The sequence below is a fragment of the Macaca thibetana genome, chromosome 3, assembly GCF_024542745.1.
Source record: "Macaca thibetana thibetana isolate TM-01 chromosome 3, ASM2454274v1, whole genome shotgun sequence".
NCBI lineage: Eukaryota > Metazoa > Chordata > Mammalia > Primates > Cercopithecidae > Macaca > Macaca thibetana.
In genome coordinates, this window is record NC_065580.1 from 153214918 (window position 1) to 153228166 (window position 13249).

Sequence of the window (13249 nt, forward strand, 5' to 3'; positions counted from 1 at the left end):
TCAAGGCTCACCCACTCGGTGGCAGGTGTCAGAATGTCATTCACATTTAAGGCTGGATAATATTCCACTACAGACACTATGGACTGAATGTTTGTATCCCCCAGCCACAAATTCATATGTTTTTTTGAGACAGGATCTCGCTCTGTCACTCAGGCTGGAGTCACCGTGGCACAATCACGACTCACAGCAGCCTCAGTCTTCTGGGCTCAAGTGATTCTCCCACCTCAGCCTCCCAAGTAGCTGGGACTACAGGTGTGTGCCACTGTGCCCAGATAATTTTTTTTTTTAATTTTTTGTAGAGACAGCATTTCACTATGTTGCCTAGGCTGGTCTTGAACTCTTGAACTCAAGTGATCCGGCCGCCTTGCCCTCCCAAAGTGCTGGAATTACAGGTATGAGTCACCATGCCTGGTCCAAATTCATACGGTGAAATCCTCCCTGCTAATGTGATGAAAATTTGGAGACAGGGCCATTGGCAGGGGATTAGGCCAAGAGGGAGGAGCCTCAAAAATGGGATTGGTGCCATTATGCCAAAAGACACAAGCCAGCTGCTTCCTGTCTCTCTGCCATATGAGGGCACAACCAGGGAGAGGCCCTCACCAGGCACCAAACCTACAGGCACCTTGACCTCGGACTTCCAGCCCCTAGAACTGTGAGAAATAAATGTCTGTTACTTAAGCCAGCCAGTCGGTGTTAATTTTTTTATAGCAGCCCAAACTGACAAAGACAGTGTATATATCACATATTTTCTTGTATTAATCTTACAGTTCTAGCTTTCACGTTTAGGTCTATGATCCATTTTGAGATAATTTTTAAATATAGCATAAAGTAGGGTAAAGGGCCATTGTTTTTGTAGATAGGTGTCCAATATTGTCTTTGGGTGTTTGAAAGGCATTCCTCCACTGTCTTCAAATCGTATAGTTTCTGATCAGAAGCCGGCTCTCACTTTTGTCTTTGTTCCTCTGTACGTGATAGTGTTTGCCTCTGTCTACTTTTAGGATTCTCGACAATTGGATGATGGTGTGTGTGTATTGGGGTGAATGTCTTCGTGTTTCTTCTGTTTGAGATTTGTTGAGCTTCTTCAGAATGAGTTTTCATCAGATCCAGCCATTATCGTTCTCAGGTATTTTCTACCACGTGTGCCTCTTTTCTGGAAACCAGTTGCGTACGTTACTCTGCTCGATATGGTCCCATTGATGCTCTGTTCATTTTTTCGTCTTTCTTTGTGTTTCATTTTACAAAGTGCTGTGTCTTCAAGTACACTGATCTTTTCTTCTGCAATGTCTAATCTACCATTAATCCCATTCAGCATATTTTTCATTTTTAGAGGATTTATTTGGGTCTTTTTTCTTTGGGTCTTTTTTCTTTTTGAGACAGTCCCACGCTGTCACCCAGGCTGGCATGCAATGGTATGATCATGGCTCACTGCAGCCTCAACCTTGCTGGGCTCAAGCCATCCCCCTACCTCAGCTTCCTAAGAGCTGAGACCACAGGTGTGCACCACCACGCCCAGTTAATTTTTGTACTTTTCTGTACAGGTGGGGTTGTCTAGGGTGGTCTTGATCTCCTGAGCTCAAACAATCCTCACACCTCAGCCTCCCAAAGTGCTGGGATTACAGGCATGAGCCATGACGTCTGGCCCTGGGTCGTTTTTTCATATCTTCCATTTTTTCTTTATTTTTATCATATATTCCCTGACATTGAACACATGGAACATATGCCATCTTAACATCCTTGTCTGCTAGCTCCATCCTCTGGATAGATATAGTTCCCTTCCCTTCGCTTTTCTCTTCTTTTTTTTTAACAGAGTTTCACTCTGTTGCCTAGGCTAGAGGGCAGTGGCATAATCACAGCTCACTGCAGCCTCAAACTCCAGGCTCAAGGGATCCTCCGGCCTCTGCCTTTGAGTAGCTGGAACTACAAGTGCGCACCACTATGCCCAGCTAATTTTTTTTTTTTTTTTTTTTTTTTTTTTGAGACGGAGTCTTGCTGTGTCGCCCAGGCTGGAATGCGGTGGCCGGATCTCAGCTCATTGCAAGCTCCGCCTCCCGGGTTTTTACGCCATTCTCCTGCCTCAGCCTCCCGAGTAGCTGGGACTACAGGCGCCCGCCACCTCGCCCAGCTAGATTTTTGTATTTTTTTTTTTTTTTTTTGAGACGGAGTCTCGCTCTGCCGCCCAGGCTGGAGTGCAGTGGCCAGATCTCAGCTCACTGCAAGCTCCGCCTCCCGGGTTTACGCCATTCTCCTGCCTCAGCCTCCCGAGTAGCTGGGACTACAGGCACCCGCCACCTCGCCCGGCTAGTTTTTTGTATTTTTTAGTAGAGATGGGGTTTCACCATGTTAGCCAGGATGGTCTCAATCTCCCGACCTCGTGATCCGCCTGTCTCGGCCTCCCAAAGTGCTGGGATTACAGGCTTGAGCCACCTCGCCCGGCTAGTTTTTTGTATTTTTTAGTAGAGACGGGGTTTCACGGTGTTAGCCAGGATGGTCTCGAACTCCTGACCTCGTGATCCGCCCGTCTCGGCCTCCCAAAGTGCTGGGATTACAGGCTTGAGCCACCGCGCCCGGCCTAATTATTTTTTTAAACAAACAAAAGAACACATATCTTTTTAGAGACAGGGTCTTGCTATGTGGCCCAGGCTGGTCTTGAACTCCTGGGCTCAAGTGATCCTCCTGCCTCAGCCTCCCAAAGTGCTGGGATTGCAGGTGGGAGCTACAGTGTCTAGCCTGGATGTTTCTAACCGTTGATTTTCCTCTTCTTCTGGGTTTTCCATATGGCAGTCACTTTTGCTTGGCTGCTGGGCACTGTGAGCTTGGTGCCTATGAACTTGGCGCCGGATGCTGGTTTTGCTACTGTCCTGCATCTCTGGGCTTTGTTCCAGGAGCAGTCAACCTAGAACCAGTCTGATCCTTTCGGATCTCGCTCGTAAGCTCCGTTTGGTGAGTCCCGAGCAGACCTTTGTAGGACAAACTTGGGTGGTGAGTCTCTCCCTCTGACCACTGAGCACACAGACCCCACCCTGTGAACTCGGGGACTGTGCCACCCCTGCTCTCCCATGCCCCTTTCCCTCACCCAGGCAGCATCCACACGCCACCTGTGGTCAGCTCTCAAAGACTGGAAGGCCCCTCCTCAGCTCTCCAAAGCTGTTTCTTTATGCAACTCCCTCTTCCCCCATATTTTTCTTTGTACATTCCAGCCTTCCTGGAGCCCCTTAACTCCACACTGTCTCCACCAGGTCCTGGTTCCCCTCCCTGCCCTGTGGCTGGAGACTCCGCAGGTAACAAGCTGGGCTATCGAGGCCTCACTCCCCTTATGCCCCTCTCCGGTCACCGTCCACACAGCCTGCCACCAGTGTCTGAGGCCTGTGGCTCATGCACTTTTGTTTGATCTTCTGGTTGATTAAGGTAGGCTGTGAAATTTGCCCTGTATCTTCCATCATGGCTAGAAGTGCAAGCTGGAATCTTGCATTTTTAAATCCAAGTTCTTGCTCATCCAGAATGGGCTTCTCCAATGGACCTAGCAGGTGTTCCCTCTCCAAGACACACTGACCTAGGTCTAAAGTGGAACCTCAGCTGCAGAGCGCCTGACTTGCAGAGCCAGCCTGACAGCCAACTCTTGAAGAGAACAAAAGCATTTGCCTTTTCTTTCTATCTCCAGATCATTTACTCTCAATGAAGGCAGCTCATTCAAAGTACATTTTCTGTGTCAGAATGCAATAGCAGGACTATCTGCCTGCTCACATTAAACTAGAAGGCAAGCCTGCAGTTAATCAGCAGAAAGAAGGCAGTGCTCCAAAGGCAGACCGTGTGCTGACAGCACCTGAGACACTCCTCCTCTGTTCATGGCCTCTTCCCAGTTTCTTCTTGACCTAGGTAGGTCAACAGCATCACCAGCACTGGGTTGCCAATCTCCACCACTCCCAGCCACGGGTTCTCCCAGGCTCCTCTCAATACCCGAGAGAACTGGGGCCAAGGCAGCCACTGTGCACACAAGGAAGCCTTCCCGGGGGACCAGTAATTCTCAGTCACAGGGAGCAGATGGGGAGGGGTGCTCTGCACAGGGCAGGAAGGCGAGAGCCAGAACCACAGCGTTGCTGCTGCTCACTGCGGCCAGCCCAAGCAGCAGGGCTCCCTTTTCCCCATCTGCCAGCCCTTCCCAACGCACTCAGTAAGGGCAAGGGGGTCCCGAGGGTTCGGTCACGAGTCACTCAGGCTTCTAAGAGACCTTTAGAGGTTCTGGATGCACGTCCCCAGCCAGATCTGTGATTTACAAACATCTACCTCCTTCCTGTGGTCGTCCTTTCACTTTCTTGATGGTGTCCTTTGAAGCACAAAAGTTTTAAATTTTGATCTTAGAAGCAACCTGAGAAAAAAGGGAGATTACCTTCAAAGGAGAGACGTTCTGACAAGGATTTCTTCACACAAAAAGATGCTGAGGCCAAGCAGAGGCTGACATCAAAGTTCTGAAAGAACACCACTGCCAACTGAGAGTTCTGCAACCAGCAAGCACGTCCCCCAAGGAGCAGGGAAAACCAGCATTTCCGGACAAACACAAAAGGGGTGGGTTCACCACCAGCACACTCTGACTAGAGGAATTTCTCACGTACGTGCACTTCAAGAAGAAAAAGTGATCCCAGATGGGAAGTCTGAGATGCCAAACATAAAAGCAAAGAAAGCGGCAAGTGTGTGCAAATCTAACACAAAATGTAATCAGGCCGGGCACAGTGGCTCACGCCTGTAATCCGAGCACTTTGGGACGCCAAGGCACAAGGATCACTTGAGTTCAGGAGTTTGAGACCAGCATAGACAACATGGCAAAACCCTGTTATCCACAGAAAAAGAAAAAAAAAAAAGTAATAATCCAGCAATGTTTTGTGATATTCAAAAGTAAAAAAGAATTTGAATACACAGGCCGGGCGTGGTGGCTCACGCCTGTAATCCCAGCACTTTGGTAGATGCCAAGGTGGGGCTATCACCTGAGGTCAGGAGTTCAAGACCAGCCTGGCCAACACAGAGAAGACCCATCTCTACTAAAAATACAAAAATTAGCTGGGCATAATGGCGGGTGCCTGTAATCCCAGCTACTCGGGAGACTGAGGCAAGAGAACCGCTTGAACCCAGGAGGCAGAGGCTGTAGTGAGCCAAGATTGTGTCACTGCACTCCAGCCTGGGCGACAGAGCAAGACTCCGTCTTGGGGGAAAAAAAAAGAGAATTTAAATATACAGCCTACTAGTTGTAAAGGGCATTAATGAAGGTAAGGATGCTCGCAGGTCCTTGGATATTCCCAAGTGTAAAAGGTACAGGTTAATTGCAGATTTGTTTAGTAAGAATGTTGTGCTTGTGGGGAAACCAATAAAAGAACAGAGTTGGCCAGGTGCGGTGGCTCATGCCTGTAATCCCAGCACTTTGGGAGGCCGAGGTGGGCGGATCACAAGGTCAGGAGATCGAGACCATCCTGGCTAACACGGTGAAACCCCATCTCTACTAAAAAATACAAAAAACTAGCCAGGCGAGGTGGTGGGCGCCTGTAGTCCCAGCTACTTGGGAGGCTGAGGCAGGAGAATGGCGTAAACTCTGGAGGCAGAGCTTGCAGTGAGCTGAGATCCGGCCATTGCACTCCAGCCTGGGTGACAGAGCGAGACTCCGTCTCGGGGAGAAAAAAAAAAAAAAAGACTTAAAGACACAGAAAAATTAAAAATAAAAAAATAAGAGACATGCAAAGCAAACAGTAAACAAAAGGCAGCTGGTGCCGCTATATTAATTCCAGACCAAGTCTGAAAGGCAGAAAGCATTAAAAAGTTGAGAAGATCATTTCACAGTCATAGTCACTTCATTCATAAGGAAGATATAAAATTTTAAGTCTTTATCACCTAATAACATAGCTCTCAAGTATATAAAGCAAAACTTGATACAATTGCAAGAAAAAATAGGCAAATCCACAATGCAAAAACAGCTGTAGACAAGACATAAACAAATGGGTATGACTGTGATCCAACAAAACTTTATAAAAGCAGGTAGCTAGCCAGGCTAAGCCTATGGGCTATGGTTTGCTGACCCTTGGTATAGAAGATTTGAACAACACGATGAATAAACTTGATTCAATGAAACTACACACAACACTGCCCCTACCACTGCAGAACTAGAATCTGTTCAAAGACACAGAACATTTTAAAATCTGACCATGTGCTGAGCCATAAGGCAAGCCCTAACAAGTTTCAGAAGACAGAGATCAAGCAGAGCAGATTCCTTCACCCCAAAGACACTTAAACTAGGGAAAAAAAGTAACAAAAAGTTATCTGCAAAAATCCTAGTCTGTTCAGAAGTTAAAAGCAGTTATCATGGCCGGGCGTGGTGGCTCACGCCTGTAATCCCAACACTTTGGGAAGCCAAGGCGGTGGATCACTTGAGCTCAGGAGTTCGAGACCAGCCTGGCCAGCATGGTGAAACCCCATCTCTACTAAAAATACAAAAATTAGGCCGGGCGCAGTGGCTCATGCCTATAATCTCAGCACTTTGGGAGGCTAACGCGGGTGGATCACCTGAGGTCAGGAGTTCGAGACCAGCCTGACCAATATAGTGAAACTCTGTCTCTACTAAAAATACAAAAAATTAGCTAGGCATGGTAGCAGGTGCCTGTAATCCCAGCTACTTGGGAGGCTGAGGCAGAAGAACCACTCAAACCAGGGAGGTGGAAGTTGCAGTGAGCCAAGATTGTGCCACTGCACTCCAGCCTAGGCAACAAAGCGAGACTCTGTGTCAAAAAAAAAAAAAAAAAATTAACCAGGTGTGATGGCGGGCGCTTGTAATCCCAGCTACTTGGGAAGCTGAGGCAGGAGAATCACTCGAACCTGAGAGGTTTATGTTGCAGTGAGCCAAGATCACACCACTGCACTCCAGCCTGGCTGACAGAGACTCTGACTCAAAAAAAAATTTTTTTAAAGTGATCAACTGTCAAAAAATTCAAAACAGGAATTCAAAAATATGTTGAACAAAACAGTAAAAAAAAGAAATTCATGTCACAACATATAAGCTGCATGATGCAGCCTAAATAGTTCCTAAGGGGAACAGCAACCTTAAGTGTGGACTGCATTAGAACATTTTAAAAAGCTAATAACAGGCCGGGTGCAGTAGCTCACACTTGTAATCCTAGCACTTTGGGAGGCCAAGGCGGGCGGATTGCCTGAGCCCAGGAGTTGGAGACCAGCCTGGGCAACATGCGGAAACTCTGTCTCTACTAAAAAAATACAAAAAATTAGCTGGGCTTGGTGGCATGCACTTGTAGTCCCAGCTACATCAGAGGCTGAGGCAGGAGAATCGCTTGAACCCGGGAGGTGGAGGTTGCAGTAAGCCGAGACTGCACCACTGCACCCCAGACTGGGGGACAGAGCAAGACTCTGTCTCAAAAAATAAATAAATGAATAAATAAATAAATAAAATGCTGAAAACAAATGACACAAGATGTATCTCAAAAAATTAGGAAAACAAATTTAGAAGAAGGAACAAAACAATCTAAAACTCAGAAATTAATAAGATAGAAAACATACAAAAAGCCACAAAGTTGGTTCTCTGAAAAGATCAATAAAATCAAGAGTTTTATCAAGAGAGTTGATGATAAAAAGAGAGGAGGCGCGAATCAGGTCAGGAAAGAAAGGGGAACAGGGTCCACTGCTTCAGGTCTTTTAAAATCAGAGGCTACCGATGCCTCTTTATAGCAATGAACTTAAAAATGTAAACTTAAATGGACAAATTCCTAAGAACGATAATGGACAACAATATCCTCAAGAATAAATCAGAGGCAGAGAGGAAGAGAGGCTGATTAGCGGGTACAGATAAACACTGGATAAAAGAAGCAAGACTTAGAAATAAGACCCAGTGTTTACAGATCAGTACGGTGACTACAGTTTACAATAATCTATTGCATATTTCAAAATAGATAATGGAGAAGAACTTGAATGTTTTAAGCTTAAAGACAAGACAAATACTTAAGGTGACAGATGTGCCAATTTATACCAAATTGACCTTTACAAATTATGTGAATATATTAAACTATCACACTTATCCCCTCGAAATGGGTGAGTCATATAGTGGGTGAACTATATCTCCACAAAGCTGTTACCAAAAAAAGAAAAAAGAAAACCCAAAGAATACCATAATCGTTACAAAACTGAAACAGAAGTCGAACATCTACCACCAAAAAAATGATCATGCTAAGTTCAGAACGGTTTCACCAGTGAGATCCTACACTCTTGCTGTAGGGATTCCAATCGTCCATAAACTCTTTTAGAGAAGTAAAAAAAAAAAAGAAAAGAAAAGAAAAAAGAAAGAAATACCTGGCCATGCTCAGTGCATCTTGAAGCTAATATAATCTTTTTGCCAAAACCTGACAAAAACAGGACGCGAAGGATAATTACAGAGCAGTCTCACTCACGAGCATGGATGCCAGAAGCCGGAAGGAAGCCTGTTCACTGTGCCTGGCTTCAGTGCACTTCCAGACACTGAGTTTCTGCAGCGTGAAGGTTCGTGGCAGCCCTGAATCCAGCAAGTCTATCGGCCGCCTCTTTCTAACAGCCAGGGCTCACTTCCGGCGTCTGTGGCACATTTTGGTAACTTTTGCAATCGTTCAGACTTTTTCAGGATTATTATACCTGTCATGGTGATCTGTGGTCAGTGATCTTTGATGTTCCTACCGTAATTTTTTCAGTGCTGTGAACCGGGCCGCTATCAGAGGAGGAACTGAGTGGATAAAGGTCGTGCATGCTCTGAACTGCTCCGCCGTCCGGCTATTCCCATCTCTCTCCCTCTGCCCCAGCTTCCCTATTCCCTGTTACACAGCAGTGTTGAAATGAGGCCACTTAATAACCCTCTGATAGTCTGTAAGTGTCCAAGTAAAAGGAGGAGTCGCACGGTTCTCACTTTACATCAAAAGCTGGAAGTGACTAAGCCTGCTGAGGAAGGTGTGTTGAAAGCCGAGACAGGCCAAAAATTGGGCCTCTTGTGCCAAACAGTTGGCCAAGTGATGAACGCAAAGAAAAAGTTATTGGAGGAAATTAAAAGTGCTACTCAAGTAAACACACGAATGATAAGAAAATGAGGCCGGGCGTGGTGGCTCAAGCCTGTAATCCCAGCACTTTGGGAGGCTGAGACGGGCGGATCATGAGGTCAGGAGATCGAGACCATCCTGGCTAACACAGTGAAACCCCGTCTCTACTAAAAATACAAAAACAGTTAGCCGGGTGTGGTGGCGGCGCCTGTAGTCCCAGCTACTCAGGAGGCTGAGGCAGGAGAATGGCATGAACCCGGGAGGCGGAGCTTGCAGTGAGCCGAGATTGCACCACTGCACTCCAGCCTGGCCGACAGAGCGAGACTCCGTCTCAAAAAAAAAAAGAAAGAAAATGTGGTTCTCATACACAATGGAGTACTATTCCGCCATAAAAAAGAATGAGATTCTGTCATTTGCAACAACATGGATAGAACTGCAGCTCATTATATTAAGTGAAATAAGCCAGGCACAGAAAGATAAGTATAACATGTTTCTACTTATTTGTGGGATCTAAAAATCAAAACAACTGAACTCATGAAGATAGAGAAGAGAAGCCTGGGAAGGATATGGGGGGTAGAGGGAGGTTAATGGGTACAAAAATTAGTTAGAAAGAATGAATAAAACCTAGTATTTGGCCAGGTGTGATGGCTCATGCCTGTAATCCTAGTACTTTTAGAGGCCGAGGCAGGTGGATCACTTGAGGTCAGGAATTTGAGACCAGCCTGGCCAACATGGTGAAACTCCATCTCTACTAATAATACAAAAACATAGCCAGGTGTGATAGCATACAGCTGGAATCCCAGCTATTCGGGAGACTGATGCATGAGAATCACCTGAACCCGGGAGGCAGCGGCTGCAGTGAGCCAAGATCGTGCCACTGCACTCCAGTCTGGGCGACACAGCAAGACTCCATCTTAAAAAAATTTTTGGCCGGGCACGGTGGCTCAAGCCTGTAATCCCAGCACTTTGGGAGGCCGAGACAGGCGGATCATGAGGTCAGGAGATCGAGACCATCCTGGCTAACCCGGTGAAACCCCGTCTCTAAAAAATACAAAAAACTAGCTGGGCGTGGTGGCGGGCGCCTATAGTACCAGCTACTCGGGAGGCTGAGGCAGGAGAATGGCGTAAACCCGGGAGGCGGAGCTTGCAGTGAGCTGAGATCTGGCCACTGCACTCCAGCCTGGGCGACAGAGCGAGACTGCGTCTCAAAAAAAAAAAAAAAAAAAAAAAAAAAAAAAAAAATTTTAATAAAAAAAGACCTGGTATAAAGACCAAATATTTGACAGCACAGCAGGGGGACTGCCAGGAGGAACAGAGGTGATACTGGCTCCTCCCTCCCCTAACCATCAGCTCCAAGCCCTGCCAGTCTCCTCACCAGGCACCTCCATGCTTAGCCACCAGTCTCTGGCCACAGGTGCTGCATCCACCCAGCTGTGCCCTTTGCAGGCTTTGGCTTCCTATGGCATCGCAATTGCCATGTCACTGCCCTGGCTTTGCAAAAACCCCTACCTGTATTTGGAGCCCCTGACCTGGCAACCTTCCCTCCTGTCAGCTGCTGCCAAGGAACCCCCTTGCCAGCACTGGCCCGCTCCTCAGTGCTCCTGAAAATACTGCTCACACGTCCCTGAGCCATGGTGCCCTCGCCCACAGGAGCCCTGCGCACCTGCACACCTTCACCTGTGGCTCCCCTCGCCTGTGCAACGAACTACGGCTGTACACTCCAGGCTGGGCCTGGGGCCACAGTCATCAAACAACAGGCCCTTTTCTTCCTCCAAATGAGCTTATATAAGAAACTGGCGCTGGGAGCGGTGGCTCACGCCTGTAATCTCTGCGCTTTAGGAGGCCAAGGCGGGTGGATCACTTGAGGTCAGGAGTTCAAGACCAGCCTGACCAACATGGTGAAACCCCATCTCTACTAAAAATACAAAAATTAGCTGGGCGTGGTGGCACATCCCAGCTACTTGGGAAGCTGAGACAGGAGAACTGCTTGAACCCGGGAGGTGGGGGTTGCAATGAGCTGAGACCGCGCCACTGCACTCTAGCATGGGCAACACAGTGCAACTCTGTCTCAAAAAAACAAAAAACAAACAAACAAAAAAAAATCTGGCAATCATAAATAGAGAAAAAAATTGCAATTGAAAGTTATTTGTTCAAGAACTGGAGACCAACTAGGAACACAGGAAGCAGAGAAGTGAGTCTCTGCGTCTGCATCAATGACACAAAAGCAGCTGTGCAGGGAACCCATCCGGCCCAGGCCCAGGCCTCCTGCACCCAGCCTCTGAGAGTTCCACACTACCAGAGGGGTCACGGTTGGCTGAGGGAGGTGGGGACACCATTTGAGGTCTAGCTGCAGGGTCACGGGAGCACGGCCGGCCAGCGTAGACAGGTCAGGCGCCAGTTCCCTGCCTTGCTCAGCACCGCGCGTCACTGTACTGAAGCACATCTTCCGTAAAACCAGCGCTTCCCTTAAAGAGAATGCCACAGGGCATGAGTATGATGCTTTTGACAAAAAACAAAGGCATCACTGTTAACTCCGAGCTATCCCAGGTGAGGGGAGAAGGGAGACAGCAGAGACAAGGAGACAATTACACAAACAGGAGACAATTACACAAGCAGCAGCCCAACGTGTGCTTTGCAAAGCTGACCCGGCTCGCCCCACATCCAAGGTCAGACCCACAGATAGCCCTGCCTCTGCATCCACCACCAGAGCACCCAGCACCCAGCACCAGGCCACCCAGCACCCAGTACCAGGCCACCCAGCATCCAGCACCAGGCCACCCAGCACCCAGCACCAGGCCACCCCAGCACCCAGCACCAGGCCACCCAGCACTCAACACCAGGCCACCCAGCACCCAGCACCAGGCCACCCAGCACCCAGCACCAGGCCACCCCAGCACCCAGCACCAGGCCACCCCAGCATCCAGTGCCGGGCACACAGCATCCAGCACCAGGCCACCCCAGCACCCAGCACCAGGCCACCCCAGCATCCAGTGCCTGGGCACACAGCATCCAGCACCAGCGCACCCAGCACTGGGCCACCCAGCATCCAGTACCAGGACACCCCGGCTCCGCCTGCCCCAGGCCTCTGAAGGAGCAGGAGGCTGGGCCCCACATCCCGCAACAGCACAGCCAGCTGGGCGAGACCAGAGGCAGCACAGGAAGGGACTGTGTGGCTCCTTCGGATTAGGAAAGGGCCGAGCTCCGCACAGCAGAAAACAGGGACAAGGCTGAAGAGGCAGCACAGAAAGCCCAGAGTCACTCCCCACCCGCCATCGGAAACCAGTAAGCTCATTAGAAACCACTTATCTATGAGGCCAAATGCCCTCGGCAAGAGGGGAGGAGGAGGTGGAAGGAGGAGGGAGGAGCAGGGGGAAGGAGGAGGGGGGAGGAGGGGGAAGGAGGAGGGGGAGGAGGAGGGAGGAGGAGGAGGGAGGAGGAGGAGGAGGAGGAGGAGGAGGAGGAGGAGGAGGAGAAAGGAGGGGGAAGGAGCAGGGGAAGGAGGGAAAGGGGAGAGGAGAATGACGTCAAAGGGAGTGGCGGGGCTACACCTGTGACAGGCCCCCAGCCCTGGGGACTATCTGGGGAAGTCCAGGAAGCCCTGCGAGCTGAGACAGGGTGACTCATCTCTGGTGACAGAGGTAACCACCTGGCCAGATGCACCTCTTTAAAGAGAGAGATTCTTACACCCATCACAAACAGACCAAAACACTGGCTGGGCACGGTGGCTCACGCCTGTAATCCCAGCACTTTGGGAGGCCGAGGCAAGCGGATTACCTGAGCTCAGGAGTTCAAGACCAGCCTGACCAACATGGAGAAACCCGGTCTCTCTACTAAAAATACAAAATTAGCCGGGCACAGTGGCTCACACCTGTAATCCCAGCACTTTGGGAGGCCGAGGCAGGTGGACTCTCTGAGGTCAGAAGTTCGAGACCAGCCTGGCCAACATGGCAAAACCCTGTCTCTATTAAAAATACAAAAATTAGCCAGGTGTGGCAGTGTGCACCTGCAATCCCGGCTACTCGGGAGGCTGAGGCAGGAGAATCACTTGAACCCAGGAGGCAAAGGCTGCAGTGAGCCGAGATCGTGCCACTGCACTCCAGCTTGGGCAACAGAGTGAAACTGCATGTCTCAAAAAAAAAAAAAAAAAAAAAAAAAAAAAAAAAACAACAACAACAACAACCAGCCAGAATACTGACCAGAAGAAAATA

At 48.8% G+C, this 13249-nt stretch overlaps 1 protein-coding gene across 2 annotated transcripts in view; it reads right to left on the reverse strand.

Moving 5' to 3' along the window:
* Positions 1 to 13249, reverse strand: part of AGPAT3 (1-acylglycerol-3-phosphate O-acyltransferase 3) — a 123385-nt gene that overhangs the window by 91337 nt on the left and 18799 nt on the right. The gene's annotated exons all lie outside the window — the stretch shown is intronic.